Here is a 23,408-nt window from a genome sequence, read left to right on the forward strand (position 1 = left end):
GTCAGTTCTAGTATAGTATATTTGTCCAATCAATACCCGTTTATCATCTGCATTTCTTCTTGGTGTAGCAATTTTAATTGCCAGTAGTGTATGTGAACGTAAAAAATACGTAGACTGCTAATAATGGTTGCTTTATCTAAAAATCTCTAAGAGTTTTCACGTAAAAAAATGAGAGGCAGTTCTTCTTCAGCACTCAGTCGTATTCGTAATATCACAGATTGAATGGCTCTCTCCGAGACTGTAATAGAGATCTCGGCTCTGAAGACGGCTGGAATGGAAGCCACGAAACCAAATAGGAGGGGGACTCGAGAACGGTGTATATCGTTTGCCCTAAACTGTTATCACGTTTCCAAAAAGGCACCGTGACATCGCTGTGTTGAAGTAATAGTTGGAGAGAGGTTTTTTTCTGGAAATGGGGAAACAGAGATAAAAGGAAGCTACCGTCAGGAGGGCTAAGTAAAGAGCCCAGTAAGTGCCTTGTGCGTCCGCCACGCGATAGCAGGGTGACAAGAAGGTGCTACAGGCTATCGGCGACCCACTATCGCTCCGCTGACGTCACGCGGTTCGCACTCGCCGACCGGACCCTCCACAAAGTTGTGCCACGCAGATATTTATAAACACGCCGTCCTTATCTCAGACCGGCTCTTCCAGTTAACTCTTCCAAACTTGGACGCCGTTCTACGTGGACGCACGAGTCGGGGCAATGCGTAGGTGGAAGGTGTTCGAGTACGGACGGTCGTCGAAGGAAGAAAGATAACTGTCAGACGAACTGCCGGCACGGTGTCAAGAGAAACGGAGCGCGACCTTAAGTACCGCGAGAGTAGTGGGGCAAGTCGCCTGTATACTTCTGGAGACAACTATACCTACATTCGCCTTAACACTTTGCCTTCCGCACGGCTCGTACAAATTTATTCGCGTGGCGCCGGCAGCGCCGATTCGGATTACTTAGCCTGTCGCCGGCCGCTTGTCACCTTTCCCTTGATGACAAGCTTCAAACACATTGACTTTTGCGCGCTTTAATTTTCCAGGAATCCACTATTTTGCCGTGTCCTTACACAAACTCGAATTCTCTTTTCAAGTAACTTCTCTGCAAGTTCTACACTGTTATAAAAATTACCCATGAAGAGGTGATGCCACTTTCCATAAGAAGGTGTCAATAGTTTCATCACAGTTCTTGCTAAAGGCTCTCCAGCGCCGGAATATAGCTTGAATGAGGAAATGTATCCCGTATTCGAATCACACAGAATCCAAATGAGTATGCCATATTTCATAATTTTCGACGGATTGTAAACATTAAAGCCGGCAGGTGTGGCCGAGCGGTTCTAGGCGCTACAGTCTGTGCTCCCTGCCGCCGTTGGATAAGCAGCTGCAGCAGCAAGTCGTATACTCCTAGCTCACTCATTTGTTACATAGTTTAATTCTTAATTTCTTTGCGTGTTTTTGGTTCTTGCATTGTTTAATTCATAAATTTCGGGCGTATTATAGTATTTGAGAGTGTAGCATCGTGTTTTAGTACCTGAATAGTGTAATTTCGCTTAGTCTCCTTCCGCCGCCGAGCAGTGTCAGCAGTGCGCAAGTAGCAGCATTACTGCATTTACTAGGCAATCTTGTATTTTAATAACCGTTTAAATTTTGTCGATTTGTTTGCGCTCTCTGTAGATTAGTTCAGACGTTCTTAGCAAAACAGTTTTTAGCATGGATAGGGACTGCAACTGCTGTGTTCGGATGCAGGCTGAGTTGGCATCCCTTCGCTCCCAGCTTCAGGCAGTGTTGGCTTCGGTCACACAGCTTGAGGCTGTTGCCAATGGGCATCACTGTGGGGGTCGGGATGGGGGTTTGTCGGGGACGGCCAGCTCGTCCCACGCATCCCCTGATCAGACTACGACTGTGGTTGCCCGGGATACTGCCCGCATTGAGGCTGATCCCTCACCTGTGGTAGAGTGGGAGGTCGTTTCAAGGTGTGGCAGGGGGCGAAAGACATTCCGGAGGGCTGAACGGAAAGCCTCTCCAGTTTGTCTGACGAACCGGTTTCAGGCTCTGTCTCAGGCTGATACTGATCTTCGGCCTGACATGGCTGCTTGTCCTGTTCCAGAGGTTGCCCCTCAGTCTGCAAGATCTGGGCAGTCGCAGAGGGTGGGCTTACTGGTAGTTGGGAGCTCCAACGTCAGGCGCGTAATGGGGCCCCTTAGGGAAATGGCAGCAAGAGAGGGGAAGAAAACCAATGTGCACTCCGTGTGCATACCGGGGGGAGTCATTCCAGATGTGGAAAGGGTCCTTCCGGATGCCATGAAGGGTACAGGGTGCACCCATCTGCAGGTGGTCGCTCATGTCGGCACCAATGATGTGTGTCGCTATGGATCGGAGGAAATCCTCTCTGGCTTCCGGCGGCTATCTGATTTGGTGAAGACTGCCAGTCTCGCTAGCGGGATGAAAGCAGAGCTCACCATCTGCAGCATCGTCGACAGGACTGACTGCGGACCTTTGGTACAGAGCCGAGTGGAGGGTCTGAATCAGAGGCTGAGACGGTTCTGCGACCGTGTGGGCTGCAGATTCCTCGACTTGCGCCATAGGGTGGTGGGGTTTCGGGTTCCGCTGGATAGGTCAGGAGTCCACTACACGCAACAAGCGGCTACACGGGTAGCAGGGGTTGTGTGGCGTGGGCTGGGCGGTTTTTTAGGTTAGATGGCCTTGGGCAAGTACAGAAAGGGCAACAGCCTCAACGGGTGCGGGGCAAAGTCAGGACATGCGGGGACCAAGCAGCAATCGGTATTGTAATTGTCAACTGTCGAAGCTGCGTTGGTAAAGTACCGGAACTTCAAGCGCTGATAGAAAGCACCGAAGCTGAAATCGTTATAGGTACAGAAAGCTGGCTTAAGCCAGAGATAAATTCTGCCGAAATTTTTACAAAGGTACACACGGTGTTTAGAAAGGATAGATTGCATGCAACCGGTGGTGGAGTGTTCATCGCTGTTAGTAGTAGTTTATCCTGTAGTGAAGTAGAAGTGGATAGTTCCTGTGAATTATTATGGGTGGAGGTTACACTAAACAACCGAACTAGGTTAATAATTGGCTCCTTTTACCGACCTCCCGACTCAGCAGCATTAGTGGCAGAACAACTGAGAGAAAATTTGGAATACATTTCACATAAATTTTCTCAGCATGTTATAGTCTTAGGTGGAGATTTCAATTTACCAGATATAGACTGGGACACTCAGATGTTTAGGACGGGTGGTAGGGACAGAGCATCGAGTGACATTATACTGAGTGCACTATCCGAAAATTACCTCGAGCAGTTAAACAGAGAACCGACTCGTGGAGATAACATATTGGACCTACTGATAACAAACAGACCCGAACTTTTCGAATCTGTATGTACAGAACAGGGAATCAGTGATCATAAGGCCGTTGCAGCATCCCTGAATATGGAAGTTAATAGGAATATAAAAAAAGGGAGGAAGGTTTATCTGTTTAGCAAGAGTAATAGAAGGCAGATTTCAGACTACCTAACAGATCAAAACGAAAATTTCTGTTCCGACACTGACAATGTTGAGTGTTTATGGAAAAAGTTCAAGGCAATCGTAAAATGCGTTTTAGACAGGTACGTGCCGAGTAAAACTGTGAGGGACGGGACAAACCCACCGTGGTACAACAACAAAGTTAGGAAACTACTGCGAAAGCAAAGAGAGCTCCACTCCAAGTTTAAACGCAGCCAAAACCTCTCAGACAAACAGAAGCTAAACGATGTCAAAGTTAGCGTAAGGAGGGCTATGCGTGAAGCGTTCATTGAATTCGAAAGTAAAATTCTATGTACCGACTTGACAGAAAATCCTAGGAAGTTCTGGTCTTACGTTAAATCAGTAAGTGGCTCGAAACAGCATATCCAGACACTACGGGATGATGATGGCATTGAAACAGAGGATGACACGCGTAAAGCTGAAATACTAAACACCTTTTTCCAAAGCTGTTTCACAGAGGAAGACCGCACTGCAGTTCCTTCTCTAAATCCCCGCACAATCGAAAAAATGGCTGACATCGAAATAAGTGTCCAAGGAATAGAAAAGCAACTGGAATCACTCAATAGAGGAAAGTCCACTGGACCTGACGGGATACCAATTCGATTCTACACAGAGTACGCGAAAGAACTTGCCCCCCTTCTAACAGCCGTGTACCGCAAGTCTCTAGAGGAACGGAGGGTTCCAAATGATTGGAAAAGAGCACAGATAGTCCCAGTCTTTAAGAAGGGTCGTCGAGCAGATGCGCAAAACTATAGACCTATATCTCTTACGTCGATCTCTTGTAGAATTTTAGAACATGTTTTTTGCTCGCGTATCATGTCATTTCTGGAAACCCAGAATCTACTATGTAGGAATCAACATGGATTCCGGAAACAGCGATCGTGTGAGACCCAACTCGCCTTATTTGTTCATGAGACCCAGAAAATATTAGATACAGGCTCCCAGGTAGATGCTATTTTTCTTGACTTCCGGAAGGCGTTCGATACAGTTCCGCACTGTCGCCTGATAAACAAAGTAAGAGCCTACGGAATATCAGACCAGCTGTGTGGCTGGATTGAAGAGTTTTTAGCAAACAGAACACAGCATGTTGTTATCAATGGAGAGACGTCTACAGACGTTAAAGTAACCTCTGGCGTGCCACAGGGGAGTGTTATGGGACCATTGCTTTTCACAATATATATAAATGACTTAGTAGATAGTGTCGGAAGTTCCATGCGGCTTTTCGCGGATGATGCTGTAGTATACAGAGAAGTTGCTGCATTAGAAAATTGTAGCGAAATACAGGAAGATCTGCAGCGGATAGGCACTTGGTGCAGGGAGTGGCAACTGACCCTTAACATAGACAAATGTAATGTATTGCGAATACATAGAAAGAAGGATCCTTTATTGTATGATTATATGATAGCGGAACAAACACTGGTAGCAGTTACTTCTGTAAAATATCTGGGAGTATGCGTACGGAACGATTTGAAGTGGAATGATCATATAAAACTAGTTGTTGGTAAGGCGGGTACCAGGTTGAGATTCATTGGGAGAGTGCTTAGAAAATGTAGTCCATCAACAAAGGAGGTGGCTTACAAAACACTCGTTCGACCTATACTTGAGTATTGCTCATCAGTGTGGGATCCGTACCAGATCGGTTTGACGGAGGAGATAGAGAAGATCCAAAGAAGAGCGGCGCGTTTCGTCACAGGGTTATTTGGTAACCGTGATAGCATTACGGAGATGTTTAATAAACTCAAGTGGCAGACTCTGCAAGAGAGGCACTCTGCATCGCGGTGTAGATTGCTCGCCAGGTTTCGAGAGGGTGCGTTTCTGGATGAGGTATCGAATATATTGCTTCCCGCTACTTATACCTCCCGAGGAGATCACGAATGTAAAATTAGAGAGATTAGAGCGCGCACGGAGGCTTTCAGACAGTCGTTCTTCCCGCGAACCATACGCGACTGGAACAGGAAAGGGAGGTAATGACAGTGGCACGTAAAGTGCCCTCCGCCACACACCGTTGGGTGGCTTGCGGAGTATCAATGTAGATGTAGATGTAGACCGCTACGGTCGCAGGTTCGAATCCTGCCTCGAGCATGGATGTGTGTGATATCCTTAGGTTACTTAGGTTTAAGTAGTTCTATGTTCTAGAGGACTGATGACCTCAGTAGTTAAGTCCCATAGTGCTCAGAGCCATTTTGTAAACATTAAAATTTAACCGTCCACTCCACGCTATCATTCCTTCATCAGTTGAGATGTTTTGGCTTAGATTAAACGTTTCTTTAAACTTTTTGGAAAAATAATTACTTACGAATTGTATTTTGAAAAGCCGGTCGGCATTGTTGCTGTCGTAAAAATGTAAAAGTGATAATATTTGTCTTAATCGGTTGGGGAACATCGTTTTACGAATTATCGGTGCGTCTGTCAACGGATTCGTTGACCAATAATCATCGATCTTTGCTTTTTTTACAGTTCCCATAAGGATAGCAAGCCCAAACCATTTTCTAAGTTCGGGTCCCGTAACGTTGACAGATTTGGCATTTTTTTTTAAATCCAGTTTCCTTCTATTGTAATTTTGACTGTAGTACTTGTTGGTTTCGTTGCTAATATATTCAAATAGATCGTTCCCAATATATAATTTTACGGTATCCTCGACGCTCTGTGTATCTTTCGGAAATATGTTTGGACCCGGAGATCCTTCAAATTTATTATTGGTCCTCGGTAAATCAAAGTGCACTGTCTTTTTTGTATGATTCATCCGAATCAGTTGACAATCGTAGCGTTCGCCGAATTCTTCTTGGACGCATTTCCATATTTTCCAAAGGTTCCGCTTCACTTTTTTTTATCCAGTGTCTTCCCAATCGGCCAAGTCGTCCGGGACGTCAGACAAGACATCCGCATATCCATCGTAAATAATCGTATCGTCTCTTTCGTCTGCCGTGATGAAAGGGGACAAGTAGTTATAAAAACAAAAAACTTGTTAACGTGTGTAATTTATTGTTACCTAAACAAAACACCAACACAATGCAAAAGATACTAAAGTGCTGTCGCCGGCCACTGCGCGGTACTATGCTCACAACACCACTGTGGTGTCGCCGGCCTCTGAGCGATACTATGCACACGACACCACTGTGGTGAAGCCGGCCGTTGACCGCTATTTCGCGCACGACACCACTGTGGTGTCGCCGGACGCCAGGGTGTTAATCTACACTAACGGAAAAAAATCGCAACACCCAAAAATAATTAATGTAGAGCAGTGAAATGTCGGGAGTACATGTATGTAAGTAATATACTTAAGTGATTAGCATTGCAAGATAATAGGTTGATGTAAGCGCGAGATAAGCCATTGCAAATGTGAAGTAATGTCACGTTAATAACGACTGTAGCCGCCAGAATGTTAACTGCTGGCATGCAAACGTGCATGCGTTATGTTGTGCAGGTGCCGGACGTCAGTTTGTGGGATCTGTTGTACTTGGTCGATCAATGCAGGGACGGTTAATGGTGGTTGTGTGTGACGCTGGAATTGTCGTCCGATGTTTCTCAGATGTGTTCGATTGGAGACAGATCTGGTGATCGAGCAGGCGGAAACAACATGCATATACTCTGTAGTGTATGATGGGTTACAACAGCAGTATGTGGGCGAGAGTTATCCAATTGGAAATCACCCAATGGAATGCTATTCACGAATGGCAGCACAACGGGTCGAATCACCAAACTGACGCGTAAATTGGCAGTCAGGGTGCCTGGGATAACCGCGAGAGTGCTGCTGCTGTCATACGAAATCGCAACCCGACCATAACTCCAGATGCAGGTCCTGTGAGTCTGGAATGCGGACAGGTTCGTTGCAGGCCCTCAACTGGCCTCCTACCAACCAACACACGGCCATCACTGGCACCGAGGAAGAACCAGCTCTCATCAGAAAACACAGCAGACCCACACCCTGTCCTACAACGAGCTCTCACTTGACGCCGGTGAAGTCGCAATCAGCGGTGGTTTGGGGTCAGTCGAATGACCGCTACAGGGCGTCTGGCTCGAAGCCGTCTTTGAAGTAAGCGATTTGTAGCAGTGCATTGTGTCACTGTGGTGCCACCTACTGGTGAAATTGTTGCTGCGAATGCAGTACAATGCGCCAGACCCACACGCTGAACACGATGGTCTTCCCTCTCGGTAGTGCCCTGTGGCCGTTCGGAGCCCGGCCTTCTTGCGACCGTGCATTATCGTGACCACCGCTGCCAGCAATCATATACAGTGGCTTTATTCTTGCCAGATCTTTCTGCAATATCGCAGAAAGAACATCCAGCTCCACGTAACCCTATTACACGACCTCGTTCAAACTCACTGAGATGCTGATAATGGCGTCTTTGTCGTTCAAATGGCTCTGAGCGCTATGGGACTTAACATCTGAGGTCATCAGTCCTCTAGAACTTACAACTACTTAAACCTAACTAATCTAAGGACATCACACACATCCACGCCCGAGGCAGGATTCGAACCTGTGACCGTAGCCGCAGCGTGGTTCCGGACTGAAGAGCCTAGAACAGCTCGGCCACAACCGCCGGCCGTCTTTGTCGTCTTGCAGGCATCCTTGACTAGCATCAACTCACTACGTCTTATCTCAAAGGTAACTAATGCTCACGACCGTTAAAGCAAACCTGATTTGCTGTCTCACAGTAGCGCTACTAGCGTAACTTTTATGTGACTGGCGTGAAATCTGAACAGACGTCATCTTTCAGATGTAGAAACACGCCTACCAACTTTTGTTTCTGTAGCACAATCTCTTCTTGGTGCTGTGATTGTGCCGGCCGGAGTGGCCGTGCGGTTCTAGGCACTACAGTCTGGAGCCGAGCGAACGCTACGGTCGCAGGTTGGAATCCTGCCTCGGGCATGGGTGTGTGTGATGTCCTTGGGTTAGTTAGGTTTAATTAGTTCCAAGTTCTAGGCGACTGATGACCTCAGAAGTTAAGTCGCATAGTGCTCAGAGCCATTTCAACCATTTGGTAACGATGACGGAGGTGGATAGCGACCACCCACGCTTCTCTCTAAAGTAGACCACAAAGTCTCAATAATACAGTCCATGTTTCACTACCATACAATGCTGCACTCCAGACGTACATCCTCAGAAATTTGTTCCTCAAATTAAGGCCGGTATTTGATATTAGTAGACTTCTCTTGCCCAGAAATGCCATTTTTGCCATAGCGAGTCTGCTTTTGATGTCCTCCTTGCTCCGTCCGTCATTGGTTATTTTACTGCCTAGGTAGCAGAATTCCTTAACTTCATTGACTTCGTGACCATCAATCCTGATGTTAAGTTTCTCGCTGTTCTCATTTCTACTACTTCTCATTACCTTCGTCTTTCTCCGATTTACTCTCAAACCATACTGTGTACTCATTAGACTGTTCATTCCGTTCAGCAGATCATTTAATTCTTCTTCACTTTCACTCAGGATAGTAATGTCATCAGCGAATCGTATCATTGATATCCTTTCACCTTGTATTTTAATTCCACTCCTGAACGTTTCTTCTATTTCCATCATTGCTTCCTCGATGTACAGATTGAAGAGTAGGGGCGAAAGGCTACAGCCTTGTCTTACACCCTTCTTAATACGAGCACTTCGTTCTTGATCGTCCACTCTTATTATTCCCCCTTGGTTGTTGTACATATTGTGTATGACCCGTCTCTCCCTATAGCTTACCCCTACTTTTTTCAGAATCTCGAACAGCTTGCACCATTTTATATTGTCGAACGCTTTTTCCAGGTCGACAAATCCTATGAAAGTGTCTTGATTGTTCTTTGGCCTTGCTTCCATTATTAGCCGTAACGTCAGAATTGCCTCTCTCGTCCCTTTACTTTTCCTAAAGCCAAACTGATCGTCACCTAGCGCATTCTCAATTTTCTTTTCCATTCTTCTGTATATTATTCTTGTAAGCAGCTTCGATGCATGAGCTGTTAAGCTGATTGTGGGATAGTTCTCGCACTTGTTAGCTCTTGCCGTCTTCGGAATTGTGTGGATGATGCTTTTCCGAAAGTCAGATGGTATATTGCCAGACTCATATATTCTACACACCAATGTGAATAGTCGTTTTGTTGCCACTTCCCCCAATGATTTTAGAAATTCTGGTGGAATGTTATCTATCCCTTCTGCCGTATTTGACCGTAAGTCCTCCAAAGCTCTTTTAAATTCCGATTCTAATACTGTATTCCCTATCTCTTCTAAATCGACTCCTGTTTCTTCTTCTATCACATCAGTCAAATCTTCACCCTCATAGAGGCTTTCAATGTATTCTTTCCACCTATCTGCTCTCTCCTCTGCATTTAACAGTGGAATTCCCGTTGCACTCTTAATGTTACCACCGTTGCTTTTAATGTCACCAAAGGTTGTTTTGACTTTCCTGTATGCTGAGTCTGTCCTTCCGACAATCATATCTTTCTCGATGTCTTTACATTTTTCCTGTAGCCATTTCGTCTTAGCTTCCCTGCACTTCCTATTTCATTCCTCAGCGGCTTGTATTTCTGTATTCCTGATTTTCCCGGAACATGTTTGTACTTCCTCCTTTCATCAATCAACTGAAGTATTTCTTCTGTTACCCATGGTTTCTTCGCAGCTACCTTCTTTGTACCTATGTTTTCCTTCCCAACTTCTGTGATGGCCCTTTTTAGAGATGTCCATTCCTCTTCAACTGTACTGCCTACTGCGCTATTCCTTATTGCTGTATCTATAGCGTATTGATTCTTCCCGACTAATGTCTTGAACTTCAGCCTACTCTTCATCACTACTATATTGTGATCTGAGTCTATATCTGCTCCTGGGTACGCCTTACAATCCAGTATCTGATTTCGGAATCTCTGTCTGACCATGATGTAATCTAATTGAAATCTTCCCGTATCTCCCGGCCTTTTCCAAGTGTACCTCCTCCGCTTGTGCTTCTTGAACAGGGTATTCGCTATTACTAGCTGAAACTTGTTACAGAACTCAATTAGTCTTTCTCGTCTTTCATTCCTTGTCCCAAGCCCATATTCTCCAGTAACCTTTTCTTTTACTCCTTCCCCTACAACTGCATTCCAGTCGCCCATGACTATTAGATTTTCGTCCCCCTTTACATACTGGATTGCCCTTTCAATATCCTCATACACTTTCTCTATCTGTTCATCTTCAGCTTGCGACGTCGGCATGTATACCTGAACTATCGTTGTCGGTGTTGGTCTGCTGTCGATTCTGATTAGAACAACCCGGTCACTGAACTGTTCACAGTAACACACCCTCTGCCCTACCTTCCTATTCATAACGAATCCTACACCTGTTAAACCATTTTCTGCTGCTGTTGATATTACCCGATACTCATCTGATCAGAAATCCTTGTCTTCCTTCCACTTCACTTCACTGACCCCTACTACATCTAGATTGAGCCTTTTCATTTCCCTTAGGTTAGTTAGGTTTAATTCGTTCTAAGTTCTAGGCGACTAATGACCTCAGAAGTTAAGTCGCATAGTGCTCAGAACCATTGGAAACATGCTCAATAAAAAAAACATATATTTGTACGAGGGTGAGTCACATGAAAATCTTAAATATTTTTTCAAATATTATTTATCTTGCAGAAGCGATACAAAGCTGTATCACTTTTCAACATATCTCCCCCACGCTCAATGCAAGTACTTCAGCGCTTACAAAGTGCATAAACTCCTTTAGAAAAAAATTCTTTTGGTCGTCCGCGCAACCACTCATGCACCGCGTGCCTTACCTCTTCATCAGAACTGAACTTCTTTCCTCCCATTGTGCCTTTGAGTGGTCCAAATATATGGAGATCACTTGGTGATGAGGAATGGCACCATTCCTTGCTTGCTCTCTTCGCTTCCGGTTAGTGGAAGTGAACCCATGTTTCGTCCTCAGTGACGATTCTTGCAAGGAATCCATCACCTTCTCGTTCAAAGCGCCGAAGAAGTTCTTCACAAGCATCAACACGTCGTTCTCTCATTTCAGGAGTCAGCTGCCGTGGCACCCATCTTGCAGACACTTTGTGAAACTGGAGCACTTCATGCACAATGTGGTGTGCTGACCCATCACTAACCTGTAAACATGCTGCAATGTCATTCAGTGTCTCTCGGCGGTTTTCCTTCACTATGGCTTCAACTGCTGCAATGTTCTGTGGAGTCACAACTCGTGCGCCTGACTTCGACGAGGAGGATCTTCCACTGAAGTCACACCATTTGCGAACTTCCTACTCCATTCGTAGACATGCTGCTGTGACAAATATGCATCACTGTACTGAACCTTCATTCGTCGATGAATTTCAGTATGTTTCACACCTTCACTACGCAAAAACCAAATAACAGAACGCTGTTCTTCCCTGGTGCAAGTCGCAAGTGAGGCGGCCATCTTTACACTGATACTGCGACGGTACGTGTGCATCTGCACTATGCTGCCATCTACAGGCCATTCTGCACGCTGTTTGTAGCAAGCTTACTAACTTACAGGATAACAGCGCGAAATTTCGATTTCTTATTACAAATTTAAGGTTCTCGTTTGACTCACCCTCGTAGATTACAATTGTCGCCCATTATGCAAGAAGAGGAGCGCATTGTCAGAAGTTCATGTACATAGTATGTTTCAAAATTACAGCGACTAATTTCGAGATGATGTAGGATCTGTTTTGAGGAACAAAGTGAGGAGGGAACCCGAGTGCGGAAACGCCAGCCAACGACGCTACAGAGCGTCGAAGTTATTGGCACCGGCGTGACTTAGTGAAAACGTTACAAACTTTCAGGGATGATTGAGAAGGATAAATATGTCAATTTAAGGTATGGGACTCCGATCCGGGGCCGACCGCTGTGGCCGAGAGGTTCTAGGCGCTTCAGTCCGGAACTGCGCTGCTGCTACGGTCGCAGGTTCGAATCCTGTCTCGGGCATGGATGTGTGTGATGTCCTTAGGTTAGTTAGGTTTAAGTAGTTCTGAGTTCTAGGGGACTGATGACCTCGGATATTAAGTCCCATAGTGCTTAGAGCCATTTGCACCATTTTTTGAACCTGGCCCGGAAACGAAGGACTCGAAAGTTATAAGCTAAAATCGTTCTGATACCTTTGACATTGGAATACACGCACCGATACCATTGTTGCTATAAGTTTAGAGTAGGCAACTTTCAGAGGTGGTAGCATGGACCAAAAAACAAGAAATAAGTGTCGTGTAAACAGGGCTCTAAAATGCATACCTTCAAGAGCTAGGAACACTTGGTCAATAGAGATGTTTTTCACACTAGAGAAGATAAACAAGTGCTCATAGCTCTGCAGGTATGCAGTTTGGAGCCATTTGTGCTAGATATTTATTTTGTTGTTTTGATCTATTACTACCTATATTGAAAGTTGCCTACCCTAAAATATCAGCAACAAAAGTACCGGTACATGCATTACATTATAAGAGGTATCAGAATGGTTTTCACCTGTAACTTAGGACTCCGTCGTTTGTGGACCGGGGTCCCTTACCTCAAATTGCTACATTTATCCTTCTCCATCATACCTGCACGTTTTAACATCGTCACTGAATCACCTTGTGGACCGTATGTTTCCGTAAGAGTGTGTATAAAAATACATGATATAGAGAAAGTTCCACTGAAAAATTTGAGATAGCGTACCTGGTGTCGGAGAAGCCAACTTAAGGAGATATGGAAATGGACTTGTCTACCGCTTAATGTAGCATTACTGTTTTCCAGCTTGTTTGCAACTAACATACGTACAAGTTTACACGTACTGTGCTGTTTGTTTATATGTACTTTCTTTGTTGTCTGCAAGGAAACAACGAGGAAGAGCCTGATGACGAGGCAGACATGACGCAGGTTTTGTTTACTTTACTTGTCCATAAGTTGGCTCTGTTGTATCGTATTTACATTGTCCCAAGACAGAACGTGCTATGAATCAATGACAGACCCATTCATTACTCACTGCCATTCAGAGACGTGCATATGGAGCAGTACCGGTGCAGTATTTCCTGGTCGCTCGGTTGGAGGGGTGGGTCCTATTCCATGGCCTGCGAGGTCACCTGACCCGAATCCCCTTCATTATTTCTTGTGGGGATATCTAAAGTTACTTGTGTTTGAGACCCAAGTGGATACGGGAATGGAATTAGTTGACAGAATTGTAGCTGCCCGTAATGGATTCCAAATACTCCAGGGATATTTGTCAGGGTGCGTTAGAATCTTGTTAGCCAATTTCGTGCTTGCATTGAGGTTGATGGCCGTCAATTTCAGCAAATTTTGTAAGATACACAACAAATGGTGTGTTCTTTGTGTCAATGATGGCATTTGCAGTTAATTAACGTAAACAAAAAGTACAGAGTAACATGATTTTATTCCTATTATCTCCTTAAGCTGGCTTCTCCCACCCCGGGTTCCCTACCAGTGGGGCATCCTCTTTGTCCTGTTAAATCTGTACAGTCTGTTACGGAAATATCCTGTAAACACATGCAGACATCGGCGTCTGTATCTTCACCGAGCGATGTGGCGCAGTGGTTACCACAATGGACTCGCATTCGGGAGGACGACTGTTCAAACCCTCGTCCGACCATCTTGATTTAGGTTTTCCATGATTTCCCTAAATCACTTCAAATTCAAGGATGGTTCCTTTGAAAGGGCACGGCCGACTTGCTTCCTCATCCTTCCCTTATCCGATGGGACCGATGACTTCGTTGTTTCGTCCCTCTGCTCAAATCAACCAACCAACCAACCAACCAACCAACCAAGCCTGTGTCTTCGACGCTCTGTAGCGTCGTTGCGTTTACGGACACGGGTTCCTATTCTCAATTTGTTCCCCAAGTCGCCTTATATATCCCATCTAAATCTGCATGTGTAATTTTTAAATTCTCTGTAGATAAAGTGAGGTTTACGATACGGCGTTGCGACAGTTGCTGCGATTTTTCGCTGTCTGTATTTTGTACTATGCGCGAAACACAGAAGAAGAGAATCGAAGCTTTTGAAATATGGTGCTGTGGGAAGACGCTGCGAATTAGGTGGACTGACAAGATAACGAACGAATAGGTTTCCCGCAGAGCAGGGAAGAAAACACTGAGAAAAAGAAGGGACAGGATAACAGGAAGTGTGTTAAGACATCAAGGAATAGTTCCTATGGTACTACAGGGAGGTGTTGCGGGTAAAAACAATAGAGGAAGGCAGAAATTGGAATATACCCAACAAATCAGCCATATTCTAAGATGATGAGTTTGGCACAGGAGAGGAAGTGCTGGCGGGCTCATCAAATCTCTCAGATGACTGATGACTCAAAGAATATGAAGTTGCTTTCTGTATTGGTATCGGTTTTTGGCTTTCTGTAAAAATTTCGTGATTTTTAGAAAAATGTGTGTGAAATCTTATAGGACTTAACTGCTAAGGTCATCAGTCCCTAAGCTTACACACTACTTAACCTAAATTATCGTAAGGACAAACACACACACCCATGCCCGACGGAGGACTCGAACCTCCGTCGGGACCAGCCGCGCAGCCCATGACTGCAGTGCCTAGACCGCTCGGCTAATCCCGCGCAGGGTGAGACAAGTGACATTGCACTCCACACGCAGCTGATATAAAAAATTGTCTGGTGATGGCGTTTACATGTATTTTAAAAAGATGATCATACTTATTCCATTTAGCGTTTTACAGATTTATAACACGAATACACAAGAGCTGTGTACCACAGAGATCGACATCATTTATAACCAACGACATCATTTATAACCATGACAAAGATTTTACATCCGACAGGCACGTCGCTTTATGTAGATGTGTACAGTATACAGGGCATGCCACTGCTGACGAGTTACTCGTATATGCCCTAATAGGGTCTGGTAAATAAATGCTTTTGAAGTGCAGCTCATGGTGTACAGTAAGGTGTCCTTTACCAAAAACATATTAAATGTTGAATACTGGGAAGATGATGATACCAATAACGGAAAACTAGACTGTACGCAAGGTAGACAACTTTCAAAGGATTCGAATTGCCAATCTAGATAACTCCTATCGCATTTAATGTTGTACCACCGACGTTTCCTCGCCTAAGAATGTATCGTAAATGCTTAACCTAAATTTCCAAACATATGAAGTATTTTCCGTATAACATTTTCAAGCTCAATCTGTGAAATTTGAGGAACAAGGCTTTGTTAATGAACTAACAAATAGATCACAATAATCGATTTACCAACAGTAAGAACAAGTTCAATGTCTATGAGGTAGCATAACAAGAATAATACTTCCACTTCTTTGCTCAAAAGTGCACTGTTTTTGATCATGGGCTTCACGCTAATCCCGCGCGGCCCTGATTTTTAATTGAACTGCATACATACGTGTGATGTGATGAACATTTGTTATAGTCGTCCCGCTTCATTGTTTCCAATGCCAATTGTAGTAGCGTGTTTTTCAAGTTCTTTTGTATATTTAAATATTTTCGCAATACACTCTAAGACAAAAAACAACGACGCACAACGAAGAAATTATCCTAGTGGGACGCAAAAAGGTAGATGTGAAGGTCATGTGCAGCAAACAAATGATTGCAATTTCATAAAAACTGGATGATTTATTCAAGAGAAGCAGCTTGAGCAAGCCAACAGTGCGCTGGTCCGCCTCTGGCTCTTATACAAGCAGTTACTCGGCTTGGCATTGACTGATATAGTTGTTGGATGTCCTCCTCAGGGATATCGTGCCGATTCTGTCCGATTGGCACTTTAGACAGTGAAAAATCCTAAGATGGTTGTAGGGTCCTGCCCGTAATGCTCCAAACGGTCTCAGTTGGGGAGAGATCTTGTGATCTTCTGGCCAAGTTAGAATTTGCGAAGCACGAAGAAAAGCTGTAGCCATTCTCTGCATGTGCTGGTGGGCATTATCTCGGTGAAATATAAGCCCTGGATGGTTTGCCATGAAGGCCAACAAAACGGGACATATGGAATCGACGTACCTCTGTGCCGTGGATGACAACCAAAGGGGTCACGCTGTGAAAAGACATGACACCCCAGACGATTACTCCTGGTTGTTCGAGCGTATGGAGGGGGTCAGTCTGGTTTGTATCCCACCACTGTCTGGGGCGTCTCCAGACACGTCTTCGGCCTAGGGTATCACTGACTGGAAAAGAACTGTCTCCAGTAATGCGTTCCGGTTGGAACTGAGCTCCACCGGCCCGGGGTGGCCGAGCGGTTCTAGGCGCTACAGTCTGAAACCGCGCGACCGCTACGGTCGTAGGTTCGAGTCCTGCCTCGGGGATGAATGTGTATGATGTCCTTAGGTTGGTTAGGTTTAAGTAGTTCTAAGTTCTAGGGGACTGATGACCTTAGAAGTTAAGTCCCATAGTGCTCAGAGCCATTTGAACCATGCTCTGATGACGAGCGGAGACGTGTCTGGAAACGCTTCAGACAGCGGTGGGATGCCAACTCAACAGTAGCATGACGTACGGTCCGACAACCCGGAGTGATGGTCTGTTGTGCCATTTCTTTTCATAGCAGGACTCCTTTGGTTGTTACCCGTGGCATCCTTACTGGCCAGTTCCGTCATAACTTCCAACACCAGCAGCGCCTGTGAGTCCTACAGAGGAGAGCCGGGTCCAGCAGGAGGCGTTTCCCGACTCAAGCCGGGCGAGACGGCCTGTGTGCGGCGGCGAGCCCCCGGTGAGGGCGCTCTATTCTGGGCGCCGCGGTGCGCACCCGTCACTTGGCGGCGCAGAAATAACAGCCGGAGCGGAACGAGCGCCGAGCCGCGGCGCGGAGAGCTGATTCAGTGGCGCCTGTCGCGCGACCGCCGCCAGCGGGCACGTGTGTGTGTGCGCGAGGATAGGAGAGGCGGGGCGCGGAGCGGCGGCCCTGACAGAAAACCCCGGGGGTTACCGCCAACTACAGGGTCCGGCCGTCCGCACGTCTCCTCCAATCACATATGCTTCCCTTTCCCTTTCTTTCCGACACAGAATTACGAAGTAAGGGTTTCAAGTTTATTACGGTGAATACATCGTCTTTTTAAAATCCCGTAGCTCAGTCGGTAAGAACGAAAATCTTATAGGATCACGTTGTCTATCTGTCTTTCTGTTTGTCCGACTCTGTAAATCCTTTCTCCTCGGGAACGGATAGACGTATCAAGCTGAAATATTTGTCACATATTAAGGTCTACATGGCAATGGCCTTGCTGCAGTGGATACACCGGTTTTCGTGAGATCACCGAAGTTACGTGCTGCCGTGCGTGGTCGGCACTTGAATGGGTGACCATCCAAGCCGACATGCGCTGCTGCAGTTTTCGGGGTGCACTCAGCCTCGTGATGGCAATTGAGGAGCTACTCGACCGAATAGTAGCGGCTTCGGTCATGAATACCATCATAACGACTGGGAGAGCGGTGTGCTGACCCCACGCCCCTCCTATCCACATCCTCCCCTGAGGATGACACGGCGGTCGGATGGTCCCGGGAGGCCACTCGTGGCCTGAAGACGGAGTGCTTTTTTTTTTTTTTAATTAAGGTCTACGTTCCCTCGGCGATGTAAAAAAGTGAAGCGTCAACGTCAATGTATTGACCATTTATGCCGTATAATACTCGCAAACTTGTTGATCTAAACCTAAAGGAAACTTACGTTGGCCTAGAATCATGAAATTTTCCAAAGAGCACAGTTTCACACTACAAGGAAAGGAAAAATCCGGAAATTGTTAACTGGTAATTACACTCCTGGAAATTGAAATAAGAACACCGTGAATTCATTGTCCCAGGAAGGGGAAACTTTATTGACTCATTCCTGGGGTCAGATACATCACATGATCACACTGACAGAACCACAGGCACATAGACACAGCGAACAGAGCATGCACAATGTCGGCACTAGTACAGTGTATATATCCGCCTTTCGCAGCAATGCAGGCTGCTATTCTCCCATGGAGACGATCGTAGAGATGCTGGATGTAGTCCTGTGGAACGGCTTGCCATGCCATTTCCACCTGGCGCCTCAGTTGGACCAGCGTTCGTGCTGGACGTGCAGACCGCGTGAGACGACGCTTCATCCAGTCCCAAACATGCTCAATGGGGGACAGATCCGGAGATCTTGCTGGCCAGGGTAGTTGACTTACACCTTCTAGAGCACGTTGGGTGGCACGGGATACATGCGGACGTGCATTGTCCTGTTGGAACAGCAAGTTCCCTTGCCGGTCTAGAAATGGTAGAACGATGGGTTCGATGACGGTTTGGATGTACCGTGCACTATTCAGTGTCCCCTCGACGATCACCAGTGGTGTACGGCCAGTGTAGGAGATCGCTCCCCACACCATGATGCCGGATGTTGGCCCTGTGTGCCTCGGTCGTATGCAGTCCTGATTGTGGCGCTCACCTGCACGGCGCCAAACACGCATACGACCATCATTGGCACCAAGGCAGAAGCGACTCTCATCGCTGAAGACGACACGTCTCCATTCGTCCCTCCATTCACGCCTGTCGCGACACCACTGGAGTCGGGCTGCACGATGTTGGGGCGTGAGCGGAAGACGGCCTAACGGTGTGCGGGACCGTAGCCCAGCTTCATGGAGACGGTTGCGAATGGTCCTCGCCGATACCCCAGGAGCAACAGTGTCCCTAATTTGCTGGGAAGTGGCGGTGCGGTCCCCTACGGTACTGCGTAGGATCCTACGGTCTTGGCGTGCATCCGTGCGTCGCTGCGGTCCGGTCCCAGGTCGACGGGCACGTGCACCTTCCGCCGACCACTGGCGACAACATCGATGTACTGTGGAGACCTCACGCCCCACGTGTTGAGCAATTCGGCGGTACGTCCGCCCGGCCTCCCGCATGCCCACTATACGCCCTCGCTCAAAGTCCGTCAACTGCACATACGGTTCACGTCCACGCTGTCGCGGCATGCTACCAGTGTTAAAGACTGCGATGGAGCCCCGTATGCCACGGCAAACTGGCTGACACTGACGGCGGCGGTGCACAAATGCTGCGCAGCTGGCGCCATTCGACGGCCAACACCGCGGTTCCTGGTGTGTCCGCTGTGCCGTGCGTGTGATCATTGCTTGTACAGCCCTCTCGCAGTGTCCGGAGCAAGTATGGTGGGTCTGACACACCGGTGTCAATGTGTTCTTTTTCCCATTTCCAGGAGTGTATGTCACACTGTGAGTGTGTGGGTTTTATTTTGGCAATTTGCGCAATGGATTGTTCCAACAAGTACGCTTTGGCTCCTGCAAGAAACAATTTCCACCTCCCACTACTACGCAAGTCAGACAGATGCTCCTAATGTACCAACAAGAACTGTTTGAAAAACATTCAACAACAAATATCTTCTGGAGTCGTCCTCTGTAAGGAAAAACACACAAAAATATTCTGTATATTCTTACGTAACTAGTGGGATACTTGGGTACGGGAGTATCGCGAGTTAGTGTAAGAAAAACACTAAACGAACGAAAAATATCATTTATTGCAAAAAAAATTCTGAGAAATCAACTGAAACTTTTTTTTATAAAAAATTAATAAATTTCCGGGTTCTTTTCGGAACAGTAGATTGCCTCTTATGGATAGGAATGCTATTATTTTACAAAAATGGAAAGGTTCTTTTCTCTCTTTTCTTTCAGAATGTTATTTACTCGGCAGAATGGCTGAGAGCCGCGCCTCCACAACTTGAATAACTTTTCTACGTATGGTCAAGGCTGTCGTGTGATAATTGTAATGGAGCGTACTGTTAGGGAGGAAAGATGGGGCTCGCATACGCTGTAGCACACAATACCATGAGCTTCTAAGTCAATGATACTAAAAGGTACGGCCATTTATGTCACATATTTTGGTATTCGCAAACTCACTCATCAAAACCTACAGTGTGTTTCCCGTTCACCTAGAATTATGAAATTTGTCAAGAAGCAAGGTTTCACAGTTCAGGTAAAGAAAAGAATCCTAAAATCGTTAATTTTTAATCATACGAGACGGGAACAAAATTTTTTGTCATTTGTTGTCCGACTGTCTGTCCATCCATCCATCCATCCATCCATCCGTTCGTTCGTCTGTTAAGAACCTTTCTCGTGTGCAGGTAGACGTATCAATTCGAGATTTATGTCACACACTAGAGACTGTTCTCCTTTGGCGGTGTAGAAATATTAAGCTTTTAAGTGAATGAAATCAGAACATACGGCCATTTATGCCACATATTTTGAAACTCGCAAACTCCCTCATTAAAAGCTGTAGGGTACTTCCCGTTGAAGTGGAATCGTGAAATTTGGCAAGAAGAAACGTTTCACAGTACAAGTGAAGGAAAAAATTAGAAAACTATAAATTAATAATTATGTCACACAAAAAATATTTCTTTTGTCATTTATTATCGGAATCTAAACTTGGAGTTAAAACGCTCTCGAAAGCCTTGGAATTCCCGGGACTAATATACTACCAGTATGAATGTCGATAAAAGGGAAAAATCGTCGAGATTTTCAATTCCCAGACTGGATGAACCGTCTATTCATATAATTAAACTTGTACGGAATGTTCAATGCACGGGTCCTACCGCACCAGACCACTTTTAAAGTTTCTTTTTAAAAAAAACATCGCCTGGAGAGTTATGTGGTGCCTCCTGTTCCATGATAATACTTCCACTCCTTCACCACGTTCACATTTATCTGTCGGGTACTCCGTTCCCCGATACGCGTCACTGCGTAGCACCTCGGATGTTGTTTACAGAAGGCATGCAACACATTTTTTACAAAACTGTTAATAAAAGAAAATTCGTGGCAGATTAAAATTGCGACTGGACCGGGACTCGAACTCGGGACCCTTGCTTTTCGCGGGCAAGTGCTCCACCAACTTAGCTCCCCAAGAACGACTCATATCCCGTCCTCATAGCTTTACTTCCACTGGTATCTCACCTCCTACCTTCCAAACTTCGAAGAAGTTCTTCAGCAAAACGTGCGCGACTAGCACTCCTGGAAGAAAGGATAACATGGAGATATGGCATAGTAGCAGCCTGTGGATGTTTCCAGAATGAATTTCCACTCTGCAGCGGAATGTGTACTGGTATGAAACGTCTTGCAGATTAAAACAGAAAGGCAAAGGCCCAACTTCGAGTTTCGGCCGGGCACAAAGTTTTAATGTGCCAGGAAATTTCATATCAGGGCACACTACGTTACAGAATGAAAATTCGTTAAGTAAGTAAAAGTTTTTCTTTTTCCCACTTGTCACACCTCCCTCATCGATCAGCATCTGTTTAATAACATTCATGTCCTTATGTTCGTATAACTAAAGATGGAACTGGTTGCCGACGAGACGTGGACTCAATACAGTGTACCTGTAGATTCATCTTTAATCAGTTTCGCCAGAACTGGAATCGAATTAAAGAAACAACAGAAATATCACATCTAACGACAGCAGTATGGCAGCTATTTTGTTACAATCGTGCACTGTTAGAGTACCGAAATCAACAAGCACTCTGCATGCTCGAAGTTAAAATTATCACTGATCCAGGCGTTGGCAGCCGAGACGATAGTGTTCAAAAGCTAATGCGTTTATGTGGTGAGATAGAGTTTGTTTGGTTGATTTGGGGGAGGCGACCAAATAGTGACGTCATCGGTCCCATCGGATTAGGGAAAGATGGGGAGGGAAGTCGGGCGCGCCGTTTTAGAGGAACCGTCCTGGCATTTCGCTGAAGCGATTTCTGGAAATTACGGAAAACCTAAATCAGGATGGCCGGACGCGGGTTTGTCCTATGCGAGTCCAGTGTGCTAACCACTGTGCCACCTCTCTCTCTCTCTCTCTCTCTCTCTCTCACACACACACACACACACACACACACACACACACACACACACACACACACACACACGGGATGGCGTGACGCGCACTTGCCGGCTGACACCTACGGTAAGGCACCTTCGCGCTGCGCCGCCTCTGACGTCAGCGGCTGCAGATTAGATGAAACTCGACGCTCGCTCATGTGGCCGTGCCTCTTCTGGTCTAACCGGCCAGTTCCATGACGTTCTAGCATCTTCTCTGCTCCCTCTCGGCGCTAAAATGTTACACGTTTAGCTCCAAACCAATTTTTTTTGTGTAAAGTTATTATATAATAATCTTATACATCCACACGAATAGTGTGCAATTATACACCTAACTGTCTGCCGGACTGTTTATACAACCATTTTCAGACTACACTGATGAGTCAAAAAATTATGACCACCTGCTTAATAGCTAGTTTGTCCAACTTTTGAACTAAATACTTCACTGGTTCTGCGTATCAGGGATCCTACAGTTAGCTGGTCGGTTTGTGGAGGTATATGGCCTTAGATGTCCATGCACAGGTCACGTAATTCGCATAAATAATATGCTGCTGATTTTTCCCATGCGGTGATGCCATCCGATAGCGACCCAGATGGGTTCCGTAGGATTTACATCAGGCGAATCTCGTCGCCGAGACATCAACGTGAGTTCACTATAATGCTCCACTGTAGCACGGCTCTAGCTCCGAGACACGGACAGTTATGCTGCTGAAGGACGACATCTCCATCGGGGAAGACATCAAGCATGATGCGATGCAGGCTGTACGCAGATGTGAGCGTGTCTTCGATTGCTACCACAGGTCCCGTGCAAGACCAGGAGAATGTCCCCGCAGCATAATACTGCTCCCACAGCCTGCGTCCGTGGCGTGCTGCACGTTTCGAGCCGCCGTTCACCTCGATGACGACATTTGTGAAGACTACCATAGATCTAGTGTAGCAAAAGTGTTGTTCACTCGAAGAGCCGACACGTTTCTACTGATCAACAGTCGAATTCCGATGGGCCTGTGCCCACTGAAATCGTAATGGACAATGTCGTTGGGTCAACATGTGAACACGTTGGGGTGCTCTGCTGCTGAGTTTCATGTTCAACAATGTACTACGAACGATGTCGCGTACGTCCAACCATTTCGCCTAGTGGTTGTTTCTCTGTAATTCTACCTCTTTCTGTAGATACTCAC

The 23,408-nt window shown here is 46.0% G+C and overlaps 1 protein-coding gene across 1 annotated transcript in view; it reads left to right on the top strand.

Moving 5' to 3' along the window:
• LOC124616334 (C-Maf-inducing protein-like) overlaps window positions 1–23,408 on the top strand; it is a 949,846-nt gene that overhangs the window by 538,619 nt on the left and 387,819 nt on the right. The window lies entirely within an intron of this gene.

Source organism: Schistocerca americana, chromosome 5, assembly GCF_021461395.2.
Source record: "Schistocerca americana isolate TAMUIC-IGC-003095 chromosome 5, iqSchAmer2.1, whole genome shotgun sequence".
NCBI lineage: Eukaryota > Metazoa > Arthropoda > Insecta > Orthoptera > Acrididae > Schistocerca > Schistocerca americana.